This window comes from Parus major, chromosome Z (genome assembly GCF_001522545.3).
Source record: "Parus major isolate Abel chromosome Z, Parus_major1.1, whole genome shotgun sequence".
NCBI classification, from domain to species: domain Eukaryota; kingdom Metazoa; phylum Chordata; class Aves; order Passeriformes; family Paridae; genus Parus; species Parus major.
In genome coordinates this window covers 51,682,216-51,698,921 of record NC_031799.1, presented here as the reverse complement: position 1 = coordinate 51,698,921, position 16,706 = coordinate 51,682,216, and the positions used below count along the sequence as shown (strand labels likewise).

The 16,706-nt window shown below is 42.6% G+C and overlaps 1 protein-coding gene across 7 annotated transcripts in view; it reads left to right on the top strand.

The window, feature by feature from the left end:
* PALM2AKAP2 (PALM2 and AKAP2 fusion) overlaps nucleotides 1–16,706 on the top strand; it is a 264,548-nt gene that overhangs the window by 89,291 nt on the left and 158,551 nt on the right. The window lies entirely within an intron of this gene.

Here is a 16,706-nt window from a genome sequence, read left to right as displayed (position 1 = left end):
CAGTTTTCTGTGGTACTTCTAATGCAACAGCACAAACTTGCTATAAACACTTGTGCCTATGCTAAAAGCGGAAAACATCACTGCAGAGGCAGAAATCACATGCTGGCACCTGAAATGTTGAAATACCATCCTGTGCTCACATTCTCCAGCATTGTACCTGGCACTGAGCAATCACATTTTGTACCAGGACAGTGTGGTTGTGGGTTTTGGAGTGAGTAGGTTCAGGTATGGTCAAGGGCTCTCTAAGCAGCCACAAAAAGCTATCAAAAATCCCAAATATTTATTGTTGCTCTAATAACCTGGCAGCCTCCTGTGAGATGCAGAAGAGTGAATGGGCAGTGCAGCTGGTCATGTGTTCATCCCCAGGCAACCAGTCTGGTCTGGCAAAAGCACCAGGACAGGACTTGGTAGGTATAATGCTTTGCACTGCAGCTCTTTCCCTTCCAGGACTACCAGTCCAGTATTATATGAAATACAAGCATCAGTGCTCTGAGAACTTGACATTATTTTAGTGCATCACTTTCCCATTTCCTTGCCTCTCGGCAGTTTGTCAGAGGAGGCACCCCATAATACTGAGCAGCCTATATCTCATGGCTCCTTACAAGGTTTTCTCACCACCCCAGTTGCTGTTGTGACCTCTGGCTGAGCAGTTCCCCTTGTCATTCCCAACTGTGCAGCTGAGGACAGGATTCAGTGAAAAGTTGCACGCCACATTGTCCTTCCACTGCCAGTGTGACTGCACTTCTGACTTCCCATGAAAACCCAGCATGCCAGGCTCCCTGACATCCACTATGTCCTTTCTGTTGTCACTCTCTCCTCTCCTGCAGAGGTTTTTCTCCTTTCACCTTGCAATGAAGAATACTTCTTGAAGTGTCTGTGTGCATACCTGGCTAGCAGCTAGCATGTGAAGAGTCATTTTGGGGACAAGCACGACAAAATTCCATGGAAAAAGCTGAGCTGTTGCAATGCCTGAGCTCACTAGATGGCCTCATACACTGCAGAGAAGCTTTTCCTCCAGCAGTTTCCCCTTGTGCATTCTGTTTATGCATGCAATGGTAGGAACTTTTTAATTATTATTTTCCCCTTTTTTTGTTCTTTTGTTATCTGGATGTGGATCCCTCTTCTTAATTCTTTACTGCTGTGGTAGACCTTTTTCTGTCTCCTGGGCCATGACTGTCAGTTTGCCGAGCAATTTCCAATTATCAAAACAAGCCACAGCATGCAGTGGGAATGGGAAGCAGAAAAGAAAGCTAGTATGTGACTTTCATAATAATAATATACCATAATAGTAGAAGGTCATGCAGGAGCACAGGCATTAAGTTTAGCATTTGGTGCCTTTCTGCAATGCTTCCTGGGCCCATGGATGTATATTTAGCATATCTGTCTGAAGTTTTGTTGCATAATACATATTAAGGGAAAAAACTCTCCTAAACAAGCATTTCCTATACTGTGATGTGTGGGTCCACAAAATCTTGTTGTGGGGAGAAAGAGCATGAGGGAGGTCTAAGGGGAAATGAGAAAAGATAAACAGCTGTGTAAAAGGCGTTGGATATTTAGCAACCTGCAAGAAAAAGCTGCATTTATCTGCAGTATCCTCTTGGTCTCCTTGGCCGCAGTTTTTCAGAGCACTACTGTCAAGCAGGTATTTACTACAGTAATGATTTAAGGGGTGGGAGGTGGAAACAGCAAGAAAAGAAGGGCTCAAACTCACAGTAAGATTAACGGAGTGCATCTTTGTACCATGCTTTAGATGAGCCATGATAATGGACTACAGCCCACCAGCATCCCTCTACAAATGCAGGGTAAAGCACAATTTCAGCCACTTTCACTGGGATATTTAGTGACCATATTCATCTGCTGGTTCTTGGCTGAGAGGCTGGCTAGAAATTGCCTATCCATGATTACCTACATCATGTGCATGGCTATGTGCAAGATAGCTCTTCCTATCTTCTGCTGGTGTGCTGTTGGCAAAAAACATTCTTGTCCTTTGTTCTGGATGTTTTTTCTACACCATGTTGGACATTTTGCTGTTTGAATTGTACTGACCTGTACTGTTCAAAAGCAGTAGGACCCCTCTGCTTTCTTTCTCAGCAGACTGTAACACCAAGAAGACAGTGGTGAGGCAGTCTGCCTGGTACCTTTGAAAGCAGTTTCTACTTTCTGTCTCAATGGCACCCACCTGAGACAGTCATAGACATAATGATAGTGAGACCTGGGCTTGTGCTGCAGGGTCAGGCAGGAGCCGTCCTCTGCAACATCACTGAGCTCTTTGGATCAATCACCTACACAAGGGAAAGTACATTCTCCTGTCACTTTTAGGTTCAAATGTCAAGCCATCCAAAAGTAACCTCAATCAGGCAGCTCCAGCTTCACCTTCTAAATTGGCGTTTCTGTCTTCTACAGAATAATCTATGCAGAATTTTTTTTAAATCAGCATAAAGTCATATGCTTGTTCCCCAGCAGTTTTTTTGAGGACTTCTTGGCCTCAAGACTTTAGTACTTCCCAAAGACAACTTATCAGTGAAGAGGGCAGAAGCACATAAATGCTGGAGGACTCGTAAGAGGACTTCTTGATCGTGATGCTCTAAGCTCCAAACACATAGCAGGAGGCACACAGTGGGGTGATGAGCAGAAACCAGAACAGTTCTGTAGCCGGAAGGCCACAAGACCACTCTGTGTGGATTTGGATCACAGGGGAGAAGCCAGAGACGCTTAAAGGCACAGCTGTTTTGGCCACAAAGTAGCATCTTTACATGGTCCTACCTTACCAGTTTTAAAATAGCATAAAGTGGAAAATATCAGCGGCCCTGTACCAATATCAGAAAATATCTCTTTGTGACTGATTGCAACAGCTGTCATGAAAATGAGAAGCAGGTAAAAGATAAAAGTAACAGAGAGTGGAATGAAATGTTGACATGGATGTTCCACACCACAAATGAGGCAAAATTTCTTAGAGGGCATGACCAGAAAACCCACAGCTCCTTCAGAGACTGTCGTGCTGACAGGAGTTTGTACGCTGCCTGCAGGGTGTGTACAAAGGCGGCTGCCAACAGCAGACCTGAGAACTGCAGGCAGAGCCAGGGAGTTCAGCCACAACTGAAGCCAATTACAAATGAGGGAGAAATCATTTAGACAGTTGGTGGTGTCCATCTGGCACTTAGTGACTAACCAGCCAGCCCTTTGGCCAGTCACCCTGACAGCCTGCACTCCCAACTGCCCTTGTCTGGTGGTAGTCATAATGCAGTCAATGGCATTCTGGCACCCAGAATATTGTTGTTCTCAGTTTTTATGCCATATTTCAAATAAGGCCTTTTTAGTTTGAGTCTACTTTCAGTCTGTCCATTCCAAAGCACTGAGACAATTTTCCTAATTTTGAACTGTCACATTAATGTGATTAGCCTTTAAGTTTTGAGTTAGAGATACGCTTCAACATGTGCTTACACCGAAGAATTCATCTGTTCAAAGCACTGGAACTACATACACACCTGCAGTTTGATACCTGTTTATCTCTCTTGTTTAAATGCAAGGCTTTGAGTACTGCTCTTTCATCTACTGCCTGATGGCTTCAACTATAAACGTTTATAGATGAAGACCCTTCAGACAATAAAGCTGGAAATGTGTTCACAACTATACACCAATTAGCATGGATATCACAGGAGATAACCTTTCAAAAGTACCTGCATTGCGTTTTCAAGAGCACCTTTACCACTTTTAAGCTGTTTTTTTGCATCTCAGATGGCAGATGGCAGACATTCCCTGCAACCTGCAACTGGCCAGTAATTTCTTAATTTCCCATGTCCTGACAGTGTGCACTCTTGCCTAAATGAAGTAAACTGGGAAATGGGCCCCAGCCTTCCCTATACTATGGACACCTGTGAAGTCTTTTCCCTTGATCTCATGTTTTAGACAAAGCAAATTAAAATGATCTGTCAGTGCTGTAAATGCAAGCAGATTTTTGCAATGGTCTCAATTTATTATTACCCATTCTTACAAGAACTTACTTTATTTGTGTGCCTTGTTCAAACATAAAAAACATAGTAGGCACAAAAAAGAGATAAGGGGATCAGTTGTACAGGTAAGACCAAGAATGTTTATGGTTTTGCCAAAACTCAGCAGAGGTTTTCTCCAGTCCAGGATCCCTGAGCATTAGGAAGAATGTGAGACTCAAATCCAGACAAAATTAACACACTTAGACTTTAGGAAATCCCTGCAAAACTTTAACCTCTTTTTTCAAGTTACATAGCAGAAATTTCCGGATGTGACAAGGACTATCTCCCCTCGCTAGCCCATCCCTCAATACCATCATTCCAGGCACAGAGATGTTTTGCACAGTTAAGGAGACCTGTGTGAGGAAGGTTTGTCATAGTCCTGAGATGCACAGAAACCACAGGAGGTGAACTAGCTTCTCATGACCAGCTAGCCCTGGGATCACAGACAGAAGCCCATCAGGCTACACTTGGCTTTCTTCAGCTTGCTGCAGAAAGGATAGTGAACCGACTGCAAAGTAATTAATTGCAAAGTAGGGGGTTACCACACTGCTAAGTGCTCTGAGGTTCTCCTCTTTGATATTTACCCTTAGAAAGGAAGACTTGTGCCAGCTCTCTGCTATGATCAGCTTGAGGTCAGCCATCAAAACATAGACCCTGGCACGGTGTTAGAAGCTCTCTTGGAAAAAAAGATTTATAACCCTTTTAAAACTCATCCCATTCTAGAGATACTCTGTATCTGTAGATACTCTGTATGGTGGCTGCTTTTTGTGCCCCTGAACCAAATCAGCCCAGATGTCTGTGTTATCCTGATTCTGAAGTTCTGCAGCTCTTGGGAAGTCTGGGGTCAAGAATTTCACCCCTCTGAGACCCACACAGGCAGGAAGTCATCAGCTGACTCCTACCACAAACATGCAGCATGAAGTCAAGGCAAACTTTTCAGCATCCCACTGTTAAAACTGTACTTCATTCCAAATTTTCATGAGCCAGTAAGGGGGACTAGAAAGGCATTGTCACATTATTAAACACGCTCTCTTTTTTTTTATTTGAGCTCCAGCACTGTGAAGGTTCAGATAGCAATGACTCAGGTCTGTCTGATGTTAGGTAATGTGGAGGAAAGGGCTGGAAAAGGGAGCCTCAAGTAATATCAAAGTCATTTTTCCCACTCATTTCTTCATTCACACAGCTCTGTAGCTGGCTCTATTCACCACTACAGTTCAGCAATAAAATCACACTTCCAGGGATCTCTCTGCAGAATTATAGATGCTGTCCAAGGACAAAATTCAAGACTCAATCTTACAATTTCTTCACAGCTCAGAAAGTTGTCTTATACTGTACATGAAATCCAAAAATGTGGTTATGATTACCTGAGCAGCTGGAGGTGTCTAGGAACTGGTAAGCTGTGATTTCCAGTTAAGATTGAAACAGCACTCAAAGAAGTGCAGCATCCAGGTCTTTTGTCCTTCATGCTGCAGGTGCTGGCCTGCTCATTTGTGAGAGGCATCTGATGAAATGAAAAAAAAAATGATTACATGAAATTCAGAGAGTTCAAAAACGAGACATAGGCATTGTGTCTGGAAGGCCTGGATAGTCACAGCCCCTCTAGTGCTCTAGTGGAGTGGTGGGGTTAGACCACTGTAGATGAAATCCCATACCCTTGGAAAATGAAAGCCAGGCTCTGGATGGCAGAGGTAAAACGAGAGCCATTAATGTTTAGCATATAGGCAGTGTTTCCACAGCTCTCCACATAGATCCCAGGATTCTATGGACTTTGTGCTTCCACCTACTCGCCTACCCCTTCTCCGGGGGTGGTAAGTGATGTCTTGAGCTGGAATTCATTCATCATTTTATGTTATGATTTCATTCTTTTCTAGTGGAGAACAGCCAGTGGGAAAAGGAGTTGTGCTTTGCACACTGAGATGCAGTTACCACCACAGATCCACCTTCCCTGGACTTGTATGCCAGAAATTAGTGCTGGGAGTCTGTGAAAGGAATGGCACAGAGCTCTGCATGTGCCCAAGAGGACCGGAGGCTTCCCCTGCCGGTAGTAGCACCACCCACCAGCCCAGTGAACACTCAAAGAAAATGACAAGAACAATAGCAGGAAATGTCTAAGGGTGGAAACAACAAACCGAACACGGCCCAAGTTTCTGGGGGCTTCCTGATTGGCTTGATTTGCCTCAGCAGGAGCACTTTGGATAACCTTGGAGCTACCCCACCAGGGCAAAACCTCTCCCCAGTGAAGCCACTTGTTTCAATGGCTTTCTGGGGCATGGGAATGTTTGCTTCCCAGCACAAACTAATAAACAAGCACACCATAAAAACACAAAGGTAAGATCAGACAGAAGAAGCAGGATCAGGACACTTCAGTCAACATGCTCAGAGTGGCAGCAGCTTGGTGCATCTCTCATTGCTCCCAGTGTAAAGTCTGTCTGTTCCCATGGGGCATGTTCCTTGCCTTGCATCAGCCTTCACCCTGGAAAAAATGAACTGTGAGTTCCTGTAAGTGAATGACTGCTGAGGACAGATTTGCAAAGCTCAGATCCAATAAACTGTTTGTATCAAGAAACAAACAAAACAAGTTATGGCTCCTACTGGGTGTTCCCCTTCCTGCCCTGCTGCTCTTTTTCTGTCCCTACTGGCAAGCAGTGCAGGGAAATGGATCTGTGTATTTCTGAGGGTCATGTAATATGGGGAATTTTTAAAGGGACCTAATGAAGTTCTGTGCCTGATGCATACTGACTATCAGCTGCACATACATCTAGTTCCTTTGTCAAGGGCTACTGAGGACATTTACAGGTTCAGGCAGCCGTGACTAAAGCACAACAAAGAAGGCAAAGAAGAATATTTTCAAAAACATCAAAGGAAGGCAGAGGGAACCCTGTCAGTTGCAGCTCTTTATGGTAGTTGTGCTTTAATAGCCACAGGACAGCAGAATAATCCCACCATTATAAAACTTTGATTGGGTTTTCATGTTTTCAGCCTTAATTTTCCGGGATTCATTTTCATTTTTAGTACTGTTCTCAGATTAAATTCAGTCAATCACATGGTGTACCTCAGGTCAGAATGCTGGATGCTGGGCAACGCTTTTTGCACCAATAAGTTTGTAAGCACCATTTTATTTGAAACAGCCCTTTTAAACCACCACAAAAGGAAGCAAATAGATAATCCCTTGTTTGCAGCAGAAATTTATTACAAGCTCTATGCAGTTCTTAGCAGCAAATACCAAGAATCAAGTCAAACCAAATCATGGGAATTTCACATGTACGGTGAATATAATTAATAATAGCAGGTAAGACATCTACTAGGGAGAAGCATAGACTGATGTATAATTGGGCTTTATAGAATTGGCAAAATGTATTGGATCAAGATGGGGGAATGGAGGCAAAATTATTTGCTGGAGGCTACAGCAAGGATTAGAATAGATATCTATGGCCCATGATTGCTGTTTTTGTCAACACTGCTTTTCTAGTTAATAACTGCACCATTGCCATTTGAAAGGCTCACTTGCATGCATTTCTATACTGCTAAACATTAAATATGGTGGGAGCAAAGTGGGATTCCAAATAGCCTGTATGGGAATTCTGCTAGTCCTTGTTACCAGCAGTAGAGAGCATGTTGCCACTGACTTTGGATGGAGCCAGTGCTCTGTCTAAACAGAAGAAAAAAGACTCATCAGAAGTCTGAGTGGAGATAACCTCTGCAGGAATATCAGGAAAAAAAAGAAAGGGGAATGGGGAGAAAGGGAAGGAAGACAAAAAGGGAAAAAGCCTGTACCAGGAAAAAGTTTGTTTTTCACTCTAGGTGTGCTTTTGACTTCTGCCAGGAACAGCTCTTGCACAGTCCCCTTTGCCCCTGCCCTTCACGCCAGCAGCCCGTGGCTGGCTAAGAAGCACAACTCTATAAGAATTGCTGTGCATGACCTTCATCAGCTCCCTGCAAAGAGCAGGTGAGAGCACACAGAGCACCTCCCTAGGTCTCACAGGCAGACAAAACAGATAGTTGAGGAAAAAGCTGCAGAGACCTGAATTCCAGACAGAAGACACCATACCCTCTCCAGCCCCAGGTAACAGTGTTTCTCTTAAACCCAGTCTCCCAAATTGCTTTTCAATGCAGCACTGTCTGCACTCTGAGCTATCAGAATTTTATGATATTTCTGCGACAGCCCCTTCAGAAGAATGTCCCTAAGCACCACATCTAAAATCATCTTTTCAGTTAGTTGTATAGAGCTGTGAGATGTCCCCTGAGCCTCCATCTAGACTCTTCTCCAGCTTTGTTGCTCTTCTCTGGACATGCTCCAGCCACTCAACATCTTTCTTGGAGTGAGGGGCTCAAAACTCAATACAGGACTTGAGATGTGGCCTCACCAGTGCCAAGGACAGGGGACAGACACTGCCCTGGGCCTGCTGGTCATGCTATTCTTGCCAGGATGCCATTAGCAATCTTGGCTGTCTGGACACACTATTGGCTCATATTCAGACAGCTGTTGACCAGCACCTCCATTTCTTTTTCTGCAGAGCATCTTTGCCTTGCTTGTGTTCTGTCCTGAGCACCCCTTAGCAGCTCATTTCTCATCTGCCACTGTAAACTAGAAACAAAAGGCATATTCCCAGTTTGTACATGGGAGGCTGAAATCTCTTCAGAGAAAATACTTTTAGGCTTGTTTTTTTTTGTTTAATTTCCCTTCACTTAAAAAGGTGGTGGAGATTTTCCAGGCCTCCTGCCTTTCCTGTAAATGCTTCTAGGTAACTCAGCGTGCATCTCCAGTATATCAGTATGTATAGGAACTGCAGAAAAACATCCTTCTTCTTTGGCAGCTTGCAGTGTGGGTACTGCATAAGGTCATGCACTCATTTTGGTTGTACATCTGCGCTAACCTTGGGTTTCTGCGGCAGCCAGCACTGCTGCACGATGGAAGAATGAGCATTCAGCCGTCATCCCCCAATTGCTCTCCCTCTATTTCTTGGATCCCTTCCAAGATATAAATAACACAATCCACTGTACAGCTGAACTGCTGGCATCTGTTGCTAAACCTAAATTAATTTCATGTGCATAGCTGCGACAAGCCAACAAGCTGCTTTTCATAGGGCTGGCCACACCTTTTCAAGTCTGTGGGTGCATGCTGCTGTGTACAGGGACTTTGTGCTGGGGAAAATTGTGCTTGTACCCTCCCTCACCCAGACCCTGTCTTGCAACACAAGAGGATTTTATCACCAAAAGCCGCACTGGTATGTTTGTCCCTTGCACTCTTGTGTGTCCTCGGACATCCGGGGACATCTGTCCTGGTGCTTATCCTGCCAATTTTACTTAAAGCTATGGGAAGGCAAGCAGGTTTCTGCAGGATTCAGTGACTTTCCTGAGTCGTTGTACCTTTACCTTTCAATTGCAAAAAAACAGCACTTATCCTCTCTCAAATGGCTATTTTATCTTCCTTGCCTTTCTTGGGCCATCCCGGTGAGTACCAGACAATGAACCATAGATGTTGCACCTCTGTACTTGCCGTGTAAGTCCTGTTTTCTGTGCTGTTTTCTGATGTGACTGTCCAGACATGAAGATGTGCATGTCTGGTTCTGTGCAGGCCAAGCATTTTATATCAGTTGTGGTTCTTACTTAGTTTGCCTTAATATTTTGGACACTGGCCTGTGAAGCTCCAGAGGCAGGAGGTCTGGGTCTGGAAGGGAAGAACAAGATGAGAGTAATGGTGGAGATGACAAAAAAGACAGCTTCATCAGGAAGAGCCTAAATAACAATTTTCATTTTACCTGACTAGGCATTTGTGCCATTTCTTTTAAACACAAGTGGTCCAGAGGCTGGATGATTCAAAAACCATATGGTACCAGGGCATGTTAAGCTACCAGGGCGTTCACTTGACTGAGCAAGGACTTGGTCAGATCTGCCAGGTTCTGTCTGGAACCTGGTCAGGAGCACAAACAGAAGCTTTCTGATCCAAACACTGTTATAAGCACACAGCAAAAAAAAAAATGTAGACTCTGCTCTTTCACCTCTTTGATCACTGGCCACTGGACTGGGTTCAGAACAGGTATTTTTTTAAAATTTTTCCCCCCTCAATTCCCAAAGGATGGTCAAGCCATGTACTCCTCTGCTCTAAGGGCAAGCATCCAAGGCATAGTGATTCACTGATTTCCAGTCAGTGATGTGCCATCTCCCAAGTCAGTGGGAATTTTTTAAGGTTGCAATCTCACCCAGGCTGGACACATGTCCCATTTGAAGAATACTGGAAAAATCTGGCCTAGAAAGGTTTACACTGGCAAAAGTCCAAAAACAAGCAGGGGCTGTAAGTGCCATGAGGGCAGAAAGTTTTGTGTTATGGTGATACGAGGAAATCATACTAAGCTGAGGTAACATCTTAAGAAGAGAAAAAGCAGCTCATGAAAAAGTGGTTTCAGTTAGAGGAGTCACATCAGAGTGCTGAAAGGTCTCATGTTTGGGAGATTTAATGCTGTATCAGACAAACTCGATAGGCAAAAGTTAATATGCAAACTTTGTTGATTTGGCAGGGCAAGCAACTAAATTGCATAACTTCTTCAATTCCAGGTTGAAGAATTTGCATTACATTAAGTCTTGTACATCCAGAGCAGGCAACATTGTAGTAGTTAAATCAAACTAATGGTTGTTGTGTTTTCCACCTCATCATGCTTCGCTCCAGAAGTCCCGTGGCCGATGCTTGACTTGGTTGCCTTGGTTTGTCCAGCATGGATTAACCTCATCCTACACCAGGCAGATGCAGAATATCATTATACTGTTCTCTCTGTGTATGTATGTACACACATTTACTTCAGACAGCAAAGTGAATTATGGAGTTTTACTTCTCAAGTTCCTCAGCTAGTACTGGGATGCAACTTCTTCCAGGTGGAGGGCATTGTTTCCCTTCTCATGTGTTCAGCAAGACTGGTATGGACTACCAGAGCAACTCATTCAGCATCATGCCTGAATCTCATATCCAAGCGCTGGTTGCAATGAGGGATTCCCAGTTTTTCAAGTCATGGAGGTTTTGCCTTTTCAAAGATGTTAATTAAGTTTGCTGCTCTTGAATTTCAACTGCACTCTCTAAACAACAGCCTGTTTGAAATCATAAGATGTGCCCTCCCAGCTTTCGTCTTTGAAAGTGAGCTGTTCAAAAAAAGGATGAGCATTAAAAAAAAGACTAAACTAAGAAGCATTGAATTACTGAATTCTGAAATCCCATTTCAGCCTGCAACAGAAATCAAGCAGGTTTTTTGCCATCAGCACTGGCTGTTTATTGACAGAGAGTGATATCCACAAACAGTCCCACTGGCTTCAGCAGCAATTGCTGCTGTTTGCTAAGAAAACTAAGACAATGTGGAAGCTAAACCACGAGGATTATTCAGTGATTTCCCCCTCCCCTACAGCAGACAAAGGGGCTGTTCACAGCTGTGCATGTAGATTTCGGCTCCAGTTCCATAGGCATGTTGGCTTACAGACAGGTTGCTGGTGCTTGGCAGTTGGTACAGGTAATAGGAAGTTTGTGAAGTGCTGGACTTGGGTCCAGTTATGCTGGTTTAAAAGATTTACATGTCTTTCAGGGGCACCCTTTACCCTTGCAGGTTCATTTTCCAAGGTTGTTCTGAACCTAGGTGAGCTAACAGCTACCCTGCTGCCCCAGAAAGAAATGGGAACGAGAGGCCCTTGGTGTGGAACATTTTTGCCAGTGTGCTTTTAAAGAAGGAACTGTACATCCAGAAGATTGAACCTTACATGTAAAGTTTCAGTTTCTGGTTTTGCTGTGCAGTCAAAAGCTATCTTGGGGCAAAATGTCTTGGGGGAGACAGGCACAGAGTTTGTGTGGAGACCAGCTTCATCCCTTCAGGAGAACACAGTTATCCCTAAAGTTGGTGCTTAATTCTCTGTACAGTAAATATCAGGGGTTTGTTGCAGTGTTTTTGCTTGTAAGTCTGCCATTTTAATACCAGCGTAACACCTCAGGATGTTCAGCTTTGAGAGACCTGATACTAATTACTGTCTTATTTGTGGCTTCTGTATCAATTTGATTTATGGTATCAGTCAAGCAATAGCAAAATAATCAGTTAAAGGTGAACCATCCCCCACTCTACATATGCATCCGTCACCTTTTCCCTTCAAGTGTTTACTGTGATTAGGTCTTTCCTGTTTTTCTCTTAAGTTCTGAATACTTTTATACTTTCCGTATTAGTCCTGATGAATGTTCTTTTTTTCCACTGACATGCCAGTGTGTGTGCTGAAGACATAATTTTTATTACATTTCTGTTTTTAATGTGGAAATTTCATGAGTATTTCTCAGGTACAACCCAGAATGAATAGTTAGCACAGACTAAAGAAACCGGTCCATAAACCTGCAGCTGTTCTCCCTGTTTATAATGCTGTTACCCTCCTACTCTGAAAAACAAAACACTGCTAAGCCAAATGTAGATACCTCTAGAAATCTGTTTCTGCTAGAGTTAATTAGCTGGATAGAGAAGGCTGTTTTCTTTAGGCATAGTTCTGCTGACTTAGGATTTGTGTGTTCCTGTTTTAAACCAGTGTGACTCTGCATCAGCATCTGCATTCACTCTGTGAATGCCCCGCAGGAGCACACTCAGGGTCTCCCCTGGGGTCGAGGAAAGCCATCTCAGGACAGAACAGCCTCTGCTTTTAAGCAAAGAGGAAAACGACAGGCCAGGTTAGTGGGTTTCAGCATCTTAACATGGGAAACAGAATAAACAGAGGAAATCTTTCACCTGAGAAAGTGCCTTCAACACCTTCAGACTGGAGCACAAAGTAAAGTCCTGTATCCAAGCACAGTGTTTGCTGGGTACTGAGTGCTAAATGTAAATGCACACATGCACATACCACAGTTCCAAACCTTGTCTTCTACCTCTTCACCTCTTAGAGATCTCCCTGCTTAACACCCCTTTTTGTCACCTAGATTATAATATTCTATCCTACCTGATAGCTCCTGTGGTCCATATTCCTGCATCGCTTCAGGAGAATTCATGTTTTGTTTCTGCCTCTGGTCTTCTCAGAAGCTTCACTGGCTGCTTTGTTCAGACTCATGTAGTGCCCAGTTAGGGTAAAATCCCACCAAACCCAGACCAGGTTTCCTTTATCAATCTAGTACATCTCCTTCCCTGCAGTACTGTAAGGTCCTGGTCTGAATTTTGTAGGGCTTGATAGCTACAGAGTCTAAAAGAGAAGGCCTGTAAGTAGCCTTAAAATATATTTTCCTCCCATCATTCAGGAGTTTCAAGACCCAACTGGAAGAAGCCGTGGTCATCCTGGCCTAGGATCATAGGTGACCCTGTTTTGAGGAGGAGGTTGGGCTAGAGACCGCCCAAAGTCATTTCCAGCCCTCACTGTCCTAGAAGCTGGTAGTTTTATTAACCAAGAAATCAGGGTCCCCCAAATGACAGCAAAATGCTGTCCAAAGAACAGCATCTCTTGAGCTGTTTGTGGTTCGTTCCTCTTCATAGCAGGGTAGCATTGTTAACATGAGAAGGAAAGTCACTTAGCTTCCTAGCTGATGCAAACAGCCCCTCCCTAGAAATCCTCTTACTCTCTTGGATGCATATGGCAGCCATGCATTGGAGAAAGCTGCAGGACAGAGAAGCAGCAAGGCAGGTTTGGCTTTGAGGTTCCCTTCTGTTTCTGTGGTATTTGGGAAAATAGGATTCTAATACAATTGCAGAAACAAAACCTTGCCCATGCCGCAGCAACCCCACACCCTCTGACCTATTTTTTTTTTCTTCTAGAAACAGTTTAGCAAATCTCAATCATGAGGTAGTTGCCTGGGCCAATGAAACAGAAATACTGTCTGTTTTATCTTCTGTCTCATCTGAATCTGCATTTTCTTTCTTAATTGTCTTTCCTACAATGCTTCAGATATTGTAGTTGTTTATGTTACTGGCTTTATTGTTGTGGCCATCTTTCAAAGGCGAGCCCAAAGCCTGCTAAGAAGTCTGCTAAGGAACAAGGGAATTACGGGGTTTCCTTGCCAGGTGTCAAATGACAATTAAGGCATATCCTTTCTAAAATGGGCTAGAAGAAAAGGATATTATTTGGTACTTAACAGGTTTACACAGGAAGAATGTAAGGTCTTTGTATACATATGTAGGTGTACATGTGCACTCTGAATGGATTTATTACTATTTAAGCCATTATACAATGTGTTGCTCAAAACAGATGTGGTACTAGTGCGTTTATTTTTCAGACCAAATTTACATGACTCTTTTGTGTGTTGGTGTCAAAAATTCCGGCGCTTCTCCTTACCACTGAGCAATTCTGATTATATGAAACTCAATAAAAAAATAAACCATGCAAAGCAACCTTCAGTTTGCATGATTTAAATTTTGCATTGCTGGACCATATGTAAAAAGACACTCCAAAAGAGTGGTGTGGACTCTAGGTCCAAATGTTCCAGTAAGATGTGTTGGTAGCCAAGTGGTTTACTCAGGAATATATACAACAGTTCACATAGAAACTCTGACCCTGAGTATTTCTGTTACCGAAGCAGAGGTGCCTCAACCCTTAGGCCTAAAGAGCTATAAATTTAGAAACAATGTAGAAAGCAACTTTCTGTGGATACCAATGTCTGGTGTACAACCCCTGGGCTATGTAACAGGTACCTTCTGATGAACAATCTGTATTTTTCCTGGAATTTTTCCGCATTCTACATGGAGCCTGGGAGACTCTCAGTCTACCTGTACTGATTTCAGTGAGGAAAAGGTAATTAGGCTCCACAGGATGAGTTTTATGTGTTCTTCAGTGTCACACAGAAGACCTCTGTTCCTAACAGCTTCTTCCATGTTTCTAAATCCTGGTAGCTCTGTCTCCATCCTTTTACTCTTTGGCGAGTTGTTGTCAGTATCACTTCTAAAAGAAAGTAAAGAAGGGATTCAGAAAAAAAACCAAAAAAACTACAAGAACAAAAATGATAATAACTAGATATCTTGTCAAAATAGAGTGATGTAATGTCTCATCTGCCCAACTCCTTTTAATATGAGGGTAGGCTGGCACAAAGGAAGCAGAAACTGAGGAAGTGAACTAGGAGGCATAAAACCAAAAGAGCAATCAGTCAGAAAGCAAGAAAATATAAATCTACTCCGTTTCTATCTGTGCAAGTGCAAGTGCACATGTGCGTGTGTTAAAAGCAAACTTTCTCTGCATGACCAAACAATTAACAATAAACCTTCTCCAGTCTGAGCTGGTGTACAAAAAAATCGTGACTTACGATGACCCCAAATTACAAGGAGCATACCTGCTTATAACTATGCATCAAATGAGTTGCCCCATATACTCAGAGTTTTCATTGTCATAAACTACTAATTAATGTCCAGTTCATTTGAAAGTAAAAGGGCTTCTTCCCTCTCCCTGTATTTTATTGTTGCTGACCTCTACACACTCCCATTTTTTCAGTCTCTTCCCAAGTCATACAGCAAGCAAAATGTACTAGTTTACAGAATATGCATCCTGAAAATGCTGCTTGGTGACTCACTGGGCAAGAAGTGAAATACACCAGTAAACCCTGGCTTACCCACCTCCACAATTTATTTTCACCAGGCATCACAGCAGAGTATTTCAAATTTCTTTATCAGCAAGGTACAAATGTATGTGAATCTATAGATTATTCCAAGGGCTAGAGAAGGAAAAGAAGGCACCTAGCTGTGAACTTCTAAGTTCTCTAATTTAGCAAGAGTGTGGCAAATGCCTGACCTGAGTGACAAATGAATTTTTCACTTCACTAGCTACATTTAAAAATCAAGATAAAAAAGTCAATATACAAGAGGATAGTTTGATTTTTTTTTCCCTGAATTACATATCAGTTATGAAATACATATCAAACTGTTCCACTGCAGCAGAATAAAATAATTGGTTACATTTTTTTGTTTGTTTTATATTATTTTGGGGGAAAGATTAAACTGATTGACACAATACTTTCCAGCAATTAATTTTAAAATTAATGCAATTAAGCCATTTTAACTTAGTGATTGAAGGTGTTACCTTTAATCGCAGTTCAACAAATCACCATGAATCTGAGACTATTAAGTATTCACATACTTCAGGAAAGCAAAATCTGCCTTTTTCCATCTGCAACAACTTGAGCCCCTAATACTTTTCCCTCCCCCTAATGAAAAGCATCATCAGTAAGTGCCACAAAACTTTCATTATCATACAACTAAAAAGTGAGGAAAAATTTCCCAGGTGGGTGCCTAAATTTAGATCCCTGAATCTATATTTAAACACATGAATTTAATAAGAAACTGAACCTGTCAGGTCTGTCAAAGAAGCAATTCCTCCTTCTCTCCTCCCTACATCATCTTCTCGGTGCTCTTTGTCTTGTGATTGAACAAGCATTAGTGGAGTCCTGAGCTGAGCAAGACTGGAAAAGAAAAAAAATGTCCTTTAGCATGGATCAGTGTCCTGATCCTTCATTTGAAAAGTGGTGACAGAAAGGCAGGAGCAAGCAGCCATGGGTAAGGAAAGTGCTGGGTGGTGCTGATATGTCACATTCAAGGAAATATGGTTTAACAAGCTATGAGCAGCTACAGATCTTTTGGTAGACAAAGGAAGTTTTAAGTAACTATTCCTGCCCAAATATGTTCATCTTAGCTTATTTTATACATATATACAGACATATACATATACATATACATATACATATACATATACATATACATATACATATACATATACATATACATATACATATACATATACATATACATA